Genomic DNA, 14,160 nt, shown 5'->3' with positions numbered 1-14,160 from the left:
GATCAGCCTATTCAAGAGGAGCTGCTTGCCTTGCCCACTTCAATAAGGAAGACTCCATCCATCTAACCCATATCCATTGGAACCAGAAGCGAGTGGTAAAGTCGCCCTTTGGCTAAAAAAATGATTTGTATGTGTGGCGCAACACACACCTCTGCAAAAGAAGAGAAAGAACGGAAAGAAGCAGGCCCACAAGACGATAAGTGGATTGAATATCCTTTGCTTTCGTCACCGGTGCTATTGAATCCGCATTTAGAAGAAAGAGCTCCGGACTGAATTGCTTTGAGTGGGCCTTGCCCATTAATTAGATCACCTAAGTAAGCCAAGAAAGACGAAAGTGATGGATGTATGTGACAAAGAGAACTTATCAACATGAAAGCCAGCCTGTTCCCTAAATCTTTTAGGAAGCGAAGAAGACAAAAAAAAGTTTGGTAATCTTCTCCCTTTGGTAGGGATTTACCCAAGGCACTGATATTATGAGTCTCTCGATTATACGTGAAATAGGGAGTTCAAGGTCTTATTCATCTTTCTTGGCCTATGTGAATATGAGCCAATTCCGGAAAGTGAATAATTCACTATTGAAAGTGCAAGTCGATGTTCCTGATATGAAAGTGAAAGTGGAGTGAAATCTGGATATGAAGGTTCAAGTCCAGTTCCAATATGGATATAAAAGTGTTGTTCAATCATCAAAAGTGATCTCTCTTTTGTTGTTCTCTTTTATTCTGCTTTTCTTTTTTCTTTCATTGGAGTCGGGTTCTTAAGACAGGACTGGAAATCGGGTTTTCTGTATATCTCTCTTCCAGAGAAGTAAGTTTGTTCGAGATCAAAAGAGTGCCCTCGAGAGACTAGACTGATAGTAAAGTAGTGCGCCTTCAGTTGAGGAGAACTGTTCACAAGCAGTGGTTATGAGCTCTTTCTTGTGGAGGTTCAGAATAGGTAATTCCTTCACTTCAGTTGCACTAGTGGATTGAATAACCTTTTCTTTATTTCTAACAAAGTGCATGTGTTGTTGGTTAATAAAAACACGAGTTTCGATAGGCTGGAGGAAAGATACTATAAGCAGGACAAAGAAAGACCCTATAAGAGACCGGAGCTCAATACGATTCAACCAATCAAAATTGCTTTGCTAAAGATACCCATTCCGATGTTCCTTTACCGGCAACAACTATTGAATAACAACCTTCGCTTTGCTTTCGCATCAGATCTCGGCATTAGAAAATCTAATAATAGAGTAGATCCCGGGGCGTACCTAATGGTTTCATTGATTTGAATGGATTGATCCGTTGTACCATTGTAGGAATCCTCATACGATGTACGAATCCCGTGGAGGAAGTGGGGAAACAAATCCAATTATTTGATTTTGATAGGAGCAGTGCCGGTATTGAGGGTTTCTCTATCTCTTCACTCATGAAGTTAATACAAGTGAGGATTGATTTTATTTATTCACATAAGAAATAAGAGGAATAAATAATCTCGGGGAAGACAGGCTTTCTCGCTCCCGGCACATCTTCGCTAGGGATTCTTCTCTACCTTCTTGCATTGCGATGCCATCAAGTCTTTCCTGGGGAATAAGGTCAATACAATACTCTTGGAAAAGCAAGCTATAACAGATCCTTGAGTATAGAGAAAAAGGAATGGAGTTTCATTACCTCTCTACGCACATCAAGTATAATACCTTTGTGAGCCCCTATGGAAATGGGTGATGTGTTCTCTTTACAATGGGGGTGATCCTGGTTTCCAAAAGCTGTTGGTTGGTTGTATCTTTTTCTATTGGCAATCCCCAATCCGTTGCTTGTTCATTACAAACAAAAGAAGCTGGTACTAGTTCTGGTGTTTATCCAGCGGAGGCTCGTATCTCTTCCATGTGAGACCAGCGACCTCAGATCATCCCGGACATATGTGCTGGAATAGCTTCGTTATGAGTTGAAGTAGCCTCAGCTACTATTCCTACTAAGGAGGAGTCACCTTTTTCAATTCCCTCCCTTTTGCAATCCCATGTTGATGTAAGGAAGCTGCTTTAGAGTATTGGCAAAAAAACATTACATGCAGGTCCAGATCTCCTTGCGTTCGTTGGTGGTTGACTACGGGGAAAGGGCAGAATAGCAACAGTGAGGACGCATACCACCCAAAGCAAGACGTGAAAACCTTCTTCGTATCCAAAAGCCCCTTTTAGTCTGTCTGGCCTTAGTATTTATGATACATAATCGCATCTTCTCCCCCTTTCTCGTATCTCCATAGAAGTAAGTACTGGTATGATCGGAACTAGTATTTAGATATATGTGACCCTCTAGCGGTTTGACTCCATTGATGGTATACAGAACTTCCTGCCTATGAAAGGTCGAGTCCATAAATCAAGCTTGTAGAAAAAGCGAGTACCGATATTGGATGGTGATGGTGAGGGTGACTAACCTCGCTCTTGCAACCATGAATATTTTATAGATACTACGAGCATATACCTTCTTCCGAAGGGTCCCCGTCCTATCTTTTTCACCTTCCGCTCTGGTATCGAATATTGGTGGGTTGTAACGTGAACCTATGGATCTCAATGAACAACTTCGATACCACAAAAAGGATGGGCAAGGAAGACAGCAGGTGTTGAGCCAAAGCCCTAGTACATACACAATCATAATGTTGGTCAACCATCCGAACCAGGATTCTTGTTATTCATACGAAGGAACAAGAAAAGAAGAAGTGTGAGATAGATGGTTTTTGAGTTGGGCATGATGAAAGCGGGTACAATGGCATTACTTAGAAGCTATTATGTCATATCTTGGCTTTAGCAATAAGCTTGTGCGACTAATGACTCCCTCCATCCCTGGCATCACCAAGGCTAATGGATAAGGTTTTGTCGCACCTTAATCGAACCGCATGCGGAGTTCAGCTCCTAAGAAAATAATAAGAAATATCTAGTTTTGTTTCATAAGTGGCGAGCCAAGGAATAAGAATACCGCCCCCTGGTCTGTATTTCAAAAGCGGATTCAGCGCTGCAAGAAATAGAATTATACATAGATTGACTTGTAAAGAAAGATGAACCGAACAGTGCTAAGCAAAGAAAAACTCTCTTATTTCTATGCTCGATTCAATCTCTACTCATCTGCTTTTAGTTCTACTTTCTGTATACGAAGTTCGAGCTTTTCGAGCTGCTCAGTTCTCGCTATGTCATTTCTTGGTTTTTAGTGCATTCACTCAATTCTCTGTGAAGTCCATGGACATGTTGTGGTTCATTGCAGAGAACAGCCATCACATGGATCAAGCTATAAGGAATCACCCACGAGCAAGGGCAAGTCTCAATTACGGTAGGAATGGAATACACCAATCATAACTCTGGTTTGGTGCCTAATTCCCTAAGTAGTTAGTGAAACTTCCAGCTGGACTGACTGGATTTAGAGCTTAATGCTCCTATCTTTGAACTAGAATCTTAGCACTTATTTCACGAAGATAGCTACTTTAGTTGATACAAGAATGCGTACTTTGGACCCATTGGATCTACTCTACTTGAATGCCACTCCAATCTCTTTCCCAATAAGAATTCCTAATCCCTAAATCCAAGCAAGGCATGATTGTTAGTCAGGATAACCAGCTTATGTATCGCATTTAGAAGTACTGACTATGCTTTTTTCCATACTTTTTTGTAGTACTTCCGTAAAGCTACCCCATTTTAATAAGATAGAGATTCGAGATATCAGCATTTCACAGGTCCTTGTCAAGCTGCAGCAGAATCAAATTCGAGTATAGCATCATTCAGTTGGAGTTCTGAAATAATCTGGATCCCCTTTGCTATTTTAGCAATCTCTGCTGCTCAGTTTCATCCCTTTCTGAGGTAGAAAACCCATCCATATATGTACGAGTGAGAGATGTCTTCCGTGCCGGAGAACCGTCTTCTCTCCCTCCTTAGGAAAAGGAGATCTAGGTAGAGGAGGTAGAAAATAATAGATACCGTCTATTCTATTAACTAGTCATCAAAAAGCAACCTATATCAAGGTCAAGTTTGATGGGTGAAGTGGATTATTAAATCCCCGGCTTACCATTAGGAAGAAAGCTTAGCCGCCGACATCAATGTGTTAAGCACATAGGATATATTCGGCGAAAGTCAGTAAGAAGTAGAGTGAACTCTAAAACTCCAGCATTTAGGCCAGGATAGAATGGCTCCTCAAGATTAGAATCATTTGGCCTAACCTTTAAGAAAAGTCAACATCTTTTCATCCGAGTCGTACTAAAGGCAGGTAGACCGAACACACGGCACCATTCCCAATGACTGGTACACTGACGGTGGCTTATTGGTTCCTTCCTCCCTTCCATCCTCAAGTCTTACTTTCCTTGATGCCTTAGTTTACTTGATGCCCGATTCATTCCTCCCTTTATTAAATCTCCCGTGCCATATTCTTTTTCAGGTTTTACATTACTTCCCTTTCCTATCTTTTTACTTTTCTCAAAGACGTAAGATTCTTCAAAATCCCTTTCGCAGATCCCTTTGATTCCAGGTTCAGATCCATCTATCTCTTCTCTCCCTTTCTTTGAACCTTTGTTATTCCTTCTCAAATAGGACATGTATGTTTCCCTAGATGAGGGATACTCTTCTTTATTATGAATAGGTTACTCTATCAAAAACATTCTATCCAATTCCCTGAATCAATCACTATCATAGTCAGTCTCACCTTCGTCTAGTTGAGGGACACTAACATCACCATCTGCACTGAGAAATATCTGAGATTTCTCAGGGTTCACATGCATGCCCCCGCCACCACGCTCTATCACTGAAATAAATCCAGTTAGATTCACGTACCTTAAGATGTCCAGAATTTGACGACAATCAAGGCAATATGAATCATGGCATTTTGAAGCTAGAAGGACATTGGTGTCCCATCTTGTATAAAGAACACCTTCATACCGGCTCAGGACCTCCCTATCAAATTGATGTTGAAAAAAGAGATGTAGGAGCACGTCACTCAATTCACCTATCAATGGTATGCAATTTGAATGCGGAATTTGGAGTTTAGTGTCGGCATTATATATCGGGAGAGATATAAATTCCTTTAAGATATGAGAAATCACCCCCAGATTGTATAGAAATTTTAATGTATTCCATAGACATGGAGTAGAAACATAGTGGTTACTATGACTCAAATCCACACAGACTATTTTATCTACACCCCTTTTACCATCCCAGAACTCCTCGTAGAAACTCGCCATTTCATTATAATGAGTTAATCTAGGCGGAAGATTGTTTCTTCTCCATAAACTCCTGCATTAAGATATTCGCTAATGCTTTCAAAAGTAGTACATTTTCTGAAAGGGATGGGGCAGCCATACAAGGCCAATCACCAGCATTGATGAGTGGGCGCCTGGCACAACAATACCCAAGCTCATCTTGCCTTTCAAGAGTGAAATGTTCCTGCATAGTCATACCTTTCCCACCATATTTATAGGCTTTGTATACCAATTTGGGATGCAATGAAGAATAACCTTCGTGTATATGTGACACCATGGTATCGATTGATGCGGGTAAGATGCCCCGCTCCCTCCACATATCATTCGAATTATAGAGTCTCTTGACCTCATTAATCAATTTAAGTTTCCAAAAACTACGATGAAATCTCCGGCGAAAACTGACGTTGTGATTACTTCTAGATCCAATGAAAACTTTCGAGATAATACAAAAGGTGGTCATCATTTCTTCCTCTTGCTAAGTTGGCTGGTTCCTTCCCATTCTTTCTTCTTTCCACTAATCTAATGGTTTCATTTTCCCATCGAGAGGTTATGATACTAGCAAGAGTCCTATTCTTCTCCTCTTGATCCTACCTTGGGTTATGTTTGACAGGGATGGTTAGTGAACTTCTATTGGTTTCAAAGGAGGATAGAGATCCATTGGGGAAGGCTCGAAAGGTTATTCGATATCAAAGGTTGACCCTCGATGCGCCGCAGCCACTATTTTGACTCCTTTTATGCAATTATGAATGAAACTTTCTCGATTCCAATGCAACTTATCCTTTTGGAGTTGATGTAACAAACTATGCGAGCCTGCCGATGAAGCCAACAGAAATCCTATCCGAATAATAAAAATAACAGGCAATTTCATTATGGTGGTATACCAGCCGCCAGTTCTGGAACTTCCAGTTCCAATCGGAGCATATAGATCCGTAAATGGATTTGTATGTATAGCCACTTCAGTCATGCTCCTCGTTTCTCGAATGGAAAAAAGTATCTTCTTTCTGGGAACATGCTAAACCAGAAATTCTTATGTTCGTGATTCTTCATCCATCGATGCAGAAAATCTTCCAGTTTTCCATTCTCATATGAGGCAGGAAAGTTTATCGGCAACAGGTTGGCATGAAGTGATTCATCATGTTCAAACATGAACCTTTCACTCGTTGGGGACGGATTATAAATCATCAAATTCCCATAAATGGAATGAGAAGTGGGTCCATGTAAATGATCGAGACCTCGCAAACAACAACGTTCCTTCCCCATATGGAGTTCGGGACCCAAGGGCAATCGTTGAGTGAACTGTATCTTATTCATATTAGTTGACCTAAGCCGCACCATTATTGCAGGGGTGGGGCTCGGCCTCCGAACCGTACGTGGGACAAGTTTCTGCCTCATACAGCTCGGGGCGAAGACCGGGGAAGTTGAGGAGAGATGGGGAGACCCAACTGCTACCGGTCGGGACGGACAAGAAAGGGGGCGGGGATAAGCTTGTGAGGAAGCAAGCTTATTGCCCCACCCCCCAAAAACAAACCAACCCAGCAAGAAAACGTATGCGCAAGGCAACAAAGCGCTCATCCCTTGTTTGTTGCTTCGCGTTCTTTCTATTCCATCCCAGTCCATTCCGGTATAGGCGGCTAATATAATATGTGCAGTAGTCGCCGTCTGACCAATCGGCTCGGACACCAGACCACTTGTACTCACGCATTCTGTCTCGCCCTAAATGGAATGTCTCTCTTAGTTACGATGTGCCCCGACCCGAGTCCCCACGTCCGCTTTTATCCGCCCGCAACCCGGCCAACACAACATTAGGGCCGTCCCCCCTCCATTCTATGCTGACCCAGGACGGGGTTCGCTTTTTGGGAAGCCCGTTCCCACCGCGCTCACGGCCCGGCTGGCCTGCCAGCGGTAGTGGGAATTCTCCCATTCCCTGGTCAAAAAAGGGTTGGTTGGATGCGGGATCTACTCCACGAGGAGCGGTGCGGACGTAGATGATATCATCATGACCTATCTTTGCGTACCACTAGGGATGCTTAACGCCACTTCGCCAACTGGCATTACCTGCACTTTCGTGTCTCTCAGTGTGGTCAGCACTGGGTGTTTCCGAGCAGCAAGGCTTACACCCATTCGCATTAATTCATCCAAAGTTCCTTACCCTTATGCACGAATTTTGGAATAAGCCATCTTCCTATCAAGGTTAAGGAGTCAACTGAGCATCTCAGCGGCAGGATTGAATACCCGGATCGAATCAGAGTTCACGCCGCCCACCCTGAACAAATAGAATAGGAGGCGTGGGCCACAGGTCGCACATAAGCCATCGGGTCGCACGACAGAAGAACACCCAACATAAAGATGCACACTCCTCCATGTCAAATAGAAAGATTCATCTTCACTTTTTTGTAGTAGTCGCGACCAACAGCCATCAGCAGTCGGCTCATTGGTAAGGCGAGAGCTTCAAGCCCGCTTTTTGGTGGGACACCCCCCAAACAAGCACACTCGATGAGGGGGGCGGGGAAAGCTACAGGCCCAAAACCTTCGACCCTTCTTTCTATATGGGGGTGCCCGGGGCACCTCATCTTGTCATTTTGTTGCTCATTCCCCTTAGGCCGAAGTGTTTGGCCTTTACTTCGGAGCACCCGCTCACGCTTCGCTGACCTATCGTGTGGTAAAGAGAAGAGAGTACGAAAGAATTGTAAACAGAGCAGACCGCAGAGAGATTCTAAATATGACAACTCCCCCATGGATTCAATAATAAGGAAATGAAGAACGAGAACGAAATGAAATAAAGCATTTCTAGCAGATGAGCTTCTCTCCATTTTGTCTAGTAATAGAATAGGGCGGCTTGCTTTGACTAACACTCCACTTTTTGCTCTGTCCATGGAGCATATGAATTTCCTTAAATGTAGATAGTCCAAAAAAGGGAATCAAGGCATAGGAATAGGAATTATAGTACCATTGGAAGAAGAGGCACCAGTGGGAACATCTCTACTGACAAACCATTTCAATAGTATGGGTGCTGTCGTGCCACGGGGCACGACCATGGAAGTAATGAAAAAGAAGAAGTTATGTAGTTGGACCATCTGCTCTATCCGTTCGATTTGAGCTTCTCCAGAGAAGATGAGATGCTAAAAATGAAAGTGTTCGCAACGCATACCTAAAAAGGGTACCTATGTTGCCGACCATTAATGACTAGTTCAAAGACATGGAGCAGGGGCACGTGCCAAGAAAGATTTGTTACTTTCCCTATGGTTTTCAAATGTTTTCAATAAAACCTTCTTGTAGAAGTATTTTCACAAAGTTTTTGGTAATATTAGTACATGCTATTCGAACCCTTCCTTTTATTAAGTTCGAATTCTTATTCTTATTATTATCTTATTATTCTTTTTTTTGATGTATATGCGTTAGACACAATCTACTAATTGATCTATATTCTGATACCCTACTATATCATAGTCTCTACTACTAGTATTTTTAATACCTCAGGAGCTCATGAGACTCTTTTAGTGAAATTCATAAGTCTCAATTCCCAAGCGATCGCACCAAAAACTCGAGTTCCTTTTGGATTTCCTATTTGATCAATGACAACCGTCATCATATCGTATTATCATACCATTTTCACGTTTGAGTTCTTTACATGTACATACAATTACACGTCTGATCTTTCTAGAGGCATTTTGGGCACTGCTTCTTTGATTACAGCAACAATAACATCACCCATATGAGCATATCAGTGATTACCAGCTCCTAAGATTCGAATACATATCAATTCGATGGCCCCACTCCTTTGTTATCCGCTACGTTCAAAAGGGTCTGAGTGAGATGGATCTTGTAAGTCCGGTTTTTGATTGGACAATGATCTCGGGCACGAGTGGTTGATCTTCGCGGGCCGTGAATGGCCATGGAAAGGAGTATTGATGTCAATATGTTCGAGCAAGAAGATTGGACGATGAAAGACGGATCCTTTGTGGTTTGAATAATAGGATGTGGTCTCGATAATGGGCTATGGGCTGATTGCTTTCTGTATGAGCCTCTTGTGATTGGGCTCTCGTGGGCGGATTACCCGATGTGTACTCATCTTCCAACAAAGAGGAGAAGACATAACCAGAAGAATTGTGAGAAATAAGTCAATTTATCAAGTTGAGGCATTTCGATCTGGATTTCAAATAAGAAAGACAGGAAAAGACTCCTGCGCCCTCGAGAGCATTGTCTTTCACTTGCATTTCTTCCTGAAGTTGGCTCGAAGACCTGTCGTGGCTTGATTTTCCCAGTTATTACTCGAGCGCGCTGAGCCAACTTTGAACTAAGCTCAGGGGAGGGGTAGTAGGTATGCTTCAAACCCTCTGGCACCTTGAAGAACGATGGAACTAGATCGGGAAAGATGAATGGCCAATGAGGACAGGACAATGGGGGAAGTTGGTAATAGAGAATCCTCCCTTCTTCTTTGCTTTCATGCGTGAAAAAATCCAAAGCTAACCATTGGAAACACATGGGCTACCAAGTAAGGACATTCATTTTATTTATTACTTTTACTTTTTTACTAAGTTATTCTAAAAGATAAGAGCTAACCGACCATCCTGATTGAATGTTTGAGCACTCAGAGTCTCTCGTGAGTATGGAAAGAAAGTCTCTTCTTTCCACAACTCCTAAATTTCCCATTAGCCTATCCAATCTAATTCCAGACAGAGTCAGTAGACCTTACTTTAGTGTAGGTAGTGTCAGATAATTAGGAAGTCTTGATAGTCTTTCGTATAATCTCTTCTTCAATCCCAAGAGCAAAAAAGGAATGTCCTTTAGGGACCTTTCTATACCAAGATTTCCGACCTCTTACTTTCGTAGTTTTGAATTGCGGAATAGAATCAATTATGAAATTCATAAGTATATATCCCTCATCCCTATTGGTATCGGTTTGGGCCACTACCCAGAACCCTGCCAGAGCCCTATTTTTAAGAAGAAATTGAAAGTCTTTTTTAGAACTAGAACTATGGTAAAATCCAGTATCGACAGGCCTAGTTCTTTTCCTTTGCTTATGCAGGGCAAGAATTTGTCAAGTTCAATCAGTACAATAAGAAATCCTAAGTATTTTTTTGGTCAGGCGACACCCAGATTTGAACTGGGGATAAAGGATTTGAAGTCCCCTGCCTTACCGCTTGGCCATGCCGCCAAATCTGATCCAAAATCAAGAAAAATCTTATTCATCCACATTATTTTACTAATTTTTATTCGTAGGAGGGGATTATTAAACCCTTTTTGATTTTTTAAATCGTTGAATCCCTTTGTACTTATCCCTTTCCAATCCCTTTTAATAAATTCATTCCTGTTTTTTATTGGACCAAGTTTTATTCTCTTCGATTGATTGTATCTCAAAACACACATTGCTTAAATACCTTCTCTTTCTATTGAAAAGAGAAAGGATTTCCAGTCACAGACTGCCAAATTTAGGAAAAATTGGAACCATTAACTATATTATTTGTTATTATTTGTTATTTTGATATTTTCTATTTTCTATTTGTTAGTAGTGAACAGTTCTAAAATGGGTATTGTATCCCAAATAGTGTTTCCTTAATGGCATAACAAAATCAAATTGATTTAAGGCTAATCAGTATCAATTAAAAAAAGAGAATTATGATATTGATATAGTGTGACCTGACCCCTATTGCTCCAAGTAAAATTCTTTCTAGGGTTCTTAAAGATATTCTCCATTTTTCCCTTTCCCTACAATAAAGTATAGTCTGAAGGCTAGCACGCACCATTCCTCGCTTATGATAATCTAAGGCCAAAAAGAAAGAAGGCTCACACCATAATAATACATACCCTTTTTCCTCGATCGTCAAGGTCGTGGATTTGGATCGATTTCGGTTTTACGGGCTTCATACATTGTTAAGAAAAGTACTCGGCATTGGAAAGCATCACGTTCTGGCCACACACAAAAGAAGTCTGTGGAAGGTATGGAATTTCTCGGCTGAAGGTCAGAAAGAAAGCAATCGCCAGTGCTCTCGGTTCTAGCAACGAGTCTTTTCTCTGAGAATTAAGGAAAACAAACTAACCTTGTCTGTCTATGTTCACCTTGACATGAAAGACTCTTTTCCTAACCTGACTGTTCTACCTGGTTAGTTCACTTCACTTTTCGAGGGATCCTGGATTGGAGTTCACTTGTCTATGAGTGTCCGAACAGCTTCAGATCCTTCCAAGGTGCAGGGGTTCTCTCTCCACTCACTTTGAGCTGAGTTTCTTGTGATCTTTTTAGTAGTTTTTCCGTCCAATTTTATGGTAAATTAAGTCTTACACAACTGTCCCCAAGGATGTCCATTCCATTCGGCGGGGACTCCATCTCGCATTCGATCTCCCTCCTTTCCCCAAAAGAGTTGAGGTCTCTCTGGACTTCTCTTTTGTCTCTCTCCTAGATTCAGAAAAAGGGAGGAACATGGCCTCTTGACGGGAGTGATTCCCCAAAAAGAGATCGTTCCCAGCATCCTCGAGTTCGTAGTCAAACTCACCTTCATCCACCTTTCATGGACTGGCGCGGGCAAGCTCCGATGTCTGGAGCAGGAGATGGAAGCTTGGGTTGAGGAAGCTGTCAACGAGTCATCAAAGGCAATAGATTGGTTATATTCAGATTCGTTTGATTTTGATTTTCTTTTTTTGGTTGTGAGAGGTCTGAGTCCACAGCTGGGGAAGAGTCGTCAGATGACAATTGAAGTAGGGGTCTGCCTCTTTCAAAGGGAAGCAAGAGTCTCATAGGGAAGGATATCCTGCACAGACCAATCCCAATCAGGAAGAGAGTCTTGTTGTCAATGAAAGCAATTTTTCTATGTCACATATCTGCCTATCTCGTGTTGTGAGCTATAAAGTACCCACGAGGGGTGGGTGGACCAAGAAAGAGGAAGGCGATTGGGTCCTTCCCATCCTATGTGATGTCAGTCTCTTTGTCATTCTTTCACCCTTGCTGAGTAGCGAAGTGAGCATACTAAAGATCGAATTCATCAATCATTTGAGTTGGTACGAACATAGGAATCCAGACTCCGCTTGATTCGATCTTCAGTTTCGACCTTCATCAATCAGGAAAAAGAAGAAGGACCCACTTATTCCACTCGGAGAGACTGAACCAGGCAACAAAAAAAGAAAAACTGAAGGCAGTTATCTTTCCATTCCAACTAAACTAAGTGAAAAAAGGGGGAGAGCAAAACAGAAACACAGGAAGAAAGAAACTATGTCCAAACCAACGAGTCCTTTGGTCGACTCTAAAGAATGTATCGGGAGTTAGGAGTTAGCCATCTCATAGGAGTGATAGCTGGGTTTTTCACAGAGTGTCTTCATACGATTGAAAAAAAGAGTGCTCTAGGTCGGAGAAAACAATAAGAAGATTGTTCACCAGTCTGTCTCCCGACCTCTTTAAAGCAGCTACCTACCGTGATCTGGTCTTGGGACAGCATTGGCACCCCCGTTTGATGGATCTTCTTGGCACTCTAAAGCGCTTCCACGAGAGACATATGGACTTTGAGTTATAGACGGAGAAGAGCCTTTAGAGGATCAAGAGTTATTCCTCAATAAAACAAATGGGATTTTGATGGAGGGCTGAATGCGATGTACTGAAGGGTTCGCTTTCGCTGATCGGCGCCAGTCTTTCCTGCTGTGAATTTCCCAAGTCGGTCTAGGTGGTCTAGGTGGCTGGGATACTATGCCCTTCTTTTTAGAGGCTCAAAGACGAGTTCTTTGAAGGAATCAAAAGAACCCATGTGTCTCAGAAGAAGTATACTCTCTTTTTGTGCTGGGAAGAAGAATGAGATCCAACTCAAAGTCAAGGAAAGCGGCCTAGACCACTGACTTTTGATGGAAGGCTTCTGAACATGGATTGGTCTGGTAAAGCCAATTTTTTTGGCAAATCAAATATTTTCTGAGAGCACTAGACCTTCTCTCTTTCAGGATTGATTCCCACTCACTGCCTGATAGCAGGCTTGGCCCATGAGACCTATTGTCTTATTTTACTGGCTCACTTCACTACTTTGGAGGATGGGTTTTTCCCCTTTTTGGTTCGCAAACGCTCTAACCCATCAAGAAGCTCCATCCAAATTGGAGTTGATGTGAGTACTTCCCCAGAGGCAGAGGCTTTTTCTACAAAAGGGTGGGAGCATAAAATGCAGGTGAGTCAATTGCGTGTGGCCTTCAAGTACAAGCAAGTTCTTAACCGTATGTCCAGCGTGAATATGCAAATGGAATGGGAGAGTTCCTAATTGATCAGTTGATTTGATCGGCATTGGACTAGTCAACACAGTTAGTCTCATTTCCCATTCTGTTGCTCACATATAACCTGTTTGATTCTGGTATAGCTATCGGTCCCTTCAAGGACGACAACCAGTACGATTGTCCTAGCTGTGGATCATCTTTTTCGATGAACCCACCACAGCCCTATGCATGTGATCATGATACGCAATAAGTGCATGTCATGAGTATGCAGTATTTCCTCTGAGTTTCCTTTAGGAGTAATAGGGAATTCCTTGGTTTAATTAGAGGAGAGTCGACTCATGAGAGTCGCTCCAGTCATCACTAGTTCACTTCATTACTAGGGGGAAGTGGAAGGACAATGAAATCCAATTGGTTGATTTGTCATCATATTCCTGATTGATTGGACATAAAATCAAATTAGATCGGCATCCAAACAAAGGTACATGTACGGTTCCTAAGGGATACAATTTTGTCCTAATCATTGAGAAAGATGAAATAAGTTGATAGCGCGAACTCGTACTAACACATACTCTCTAAATATTGAAGAACTTGCATGTGGCCTTCAAGCCACAACCGCGGTATGAGTTCTGATCTCAGACTTTGGTTTGGGGGCTGCTGGCCCCTTCGCATCGACAAGGAAACTGTGGACGACAATGGGTTTCGAATTAGAATAAAACGAAGACCCTATCGAACAAATAGAGGAAAGGGCGGAAAGGGGAAAAAGTAAAGTATAAGCGACAT

The 14,160-nt window shown here is 42.1% G+C and overlaps 1 pseudogene; it reads right to left on the bottom strand.

The window, feature by feature from the left end:
- Positions 1–5,841: 5,841 nt before the first annotated feature.
- On the bottom strand, positions 5,842–8,399 carry LOC123081972 (cytochrome c biogenesis CcmF C-terminal-like mitochondrial protein; annotated as a pseudogene).
- Positions 8,400–14,160: the final 5,761 nt, after the last annotated feature.

The sequence above is a fragment of the Triticum aestivum genome, chromosome 4A (genome assembly GCF_018294505.1).
Source record: "Triticum aestivum cultivar Chinese Spring chromosome 4A, IWGSC CS RefSeq v2.1, whole genome shotgun sequence".
NCBI lineage: Eukaryota > Viridiplantae > Streptophyta > Magnoliopsida > Poales > Poaceae > Triticum > Triticum aestivum.
The sequence above is the reverse complement of the archived record's forward strand: the minus strand, read 5'-3'. Positions and strand labels throughout refer to the sequence as shown.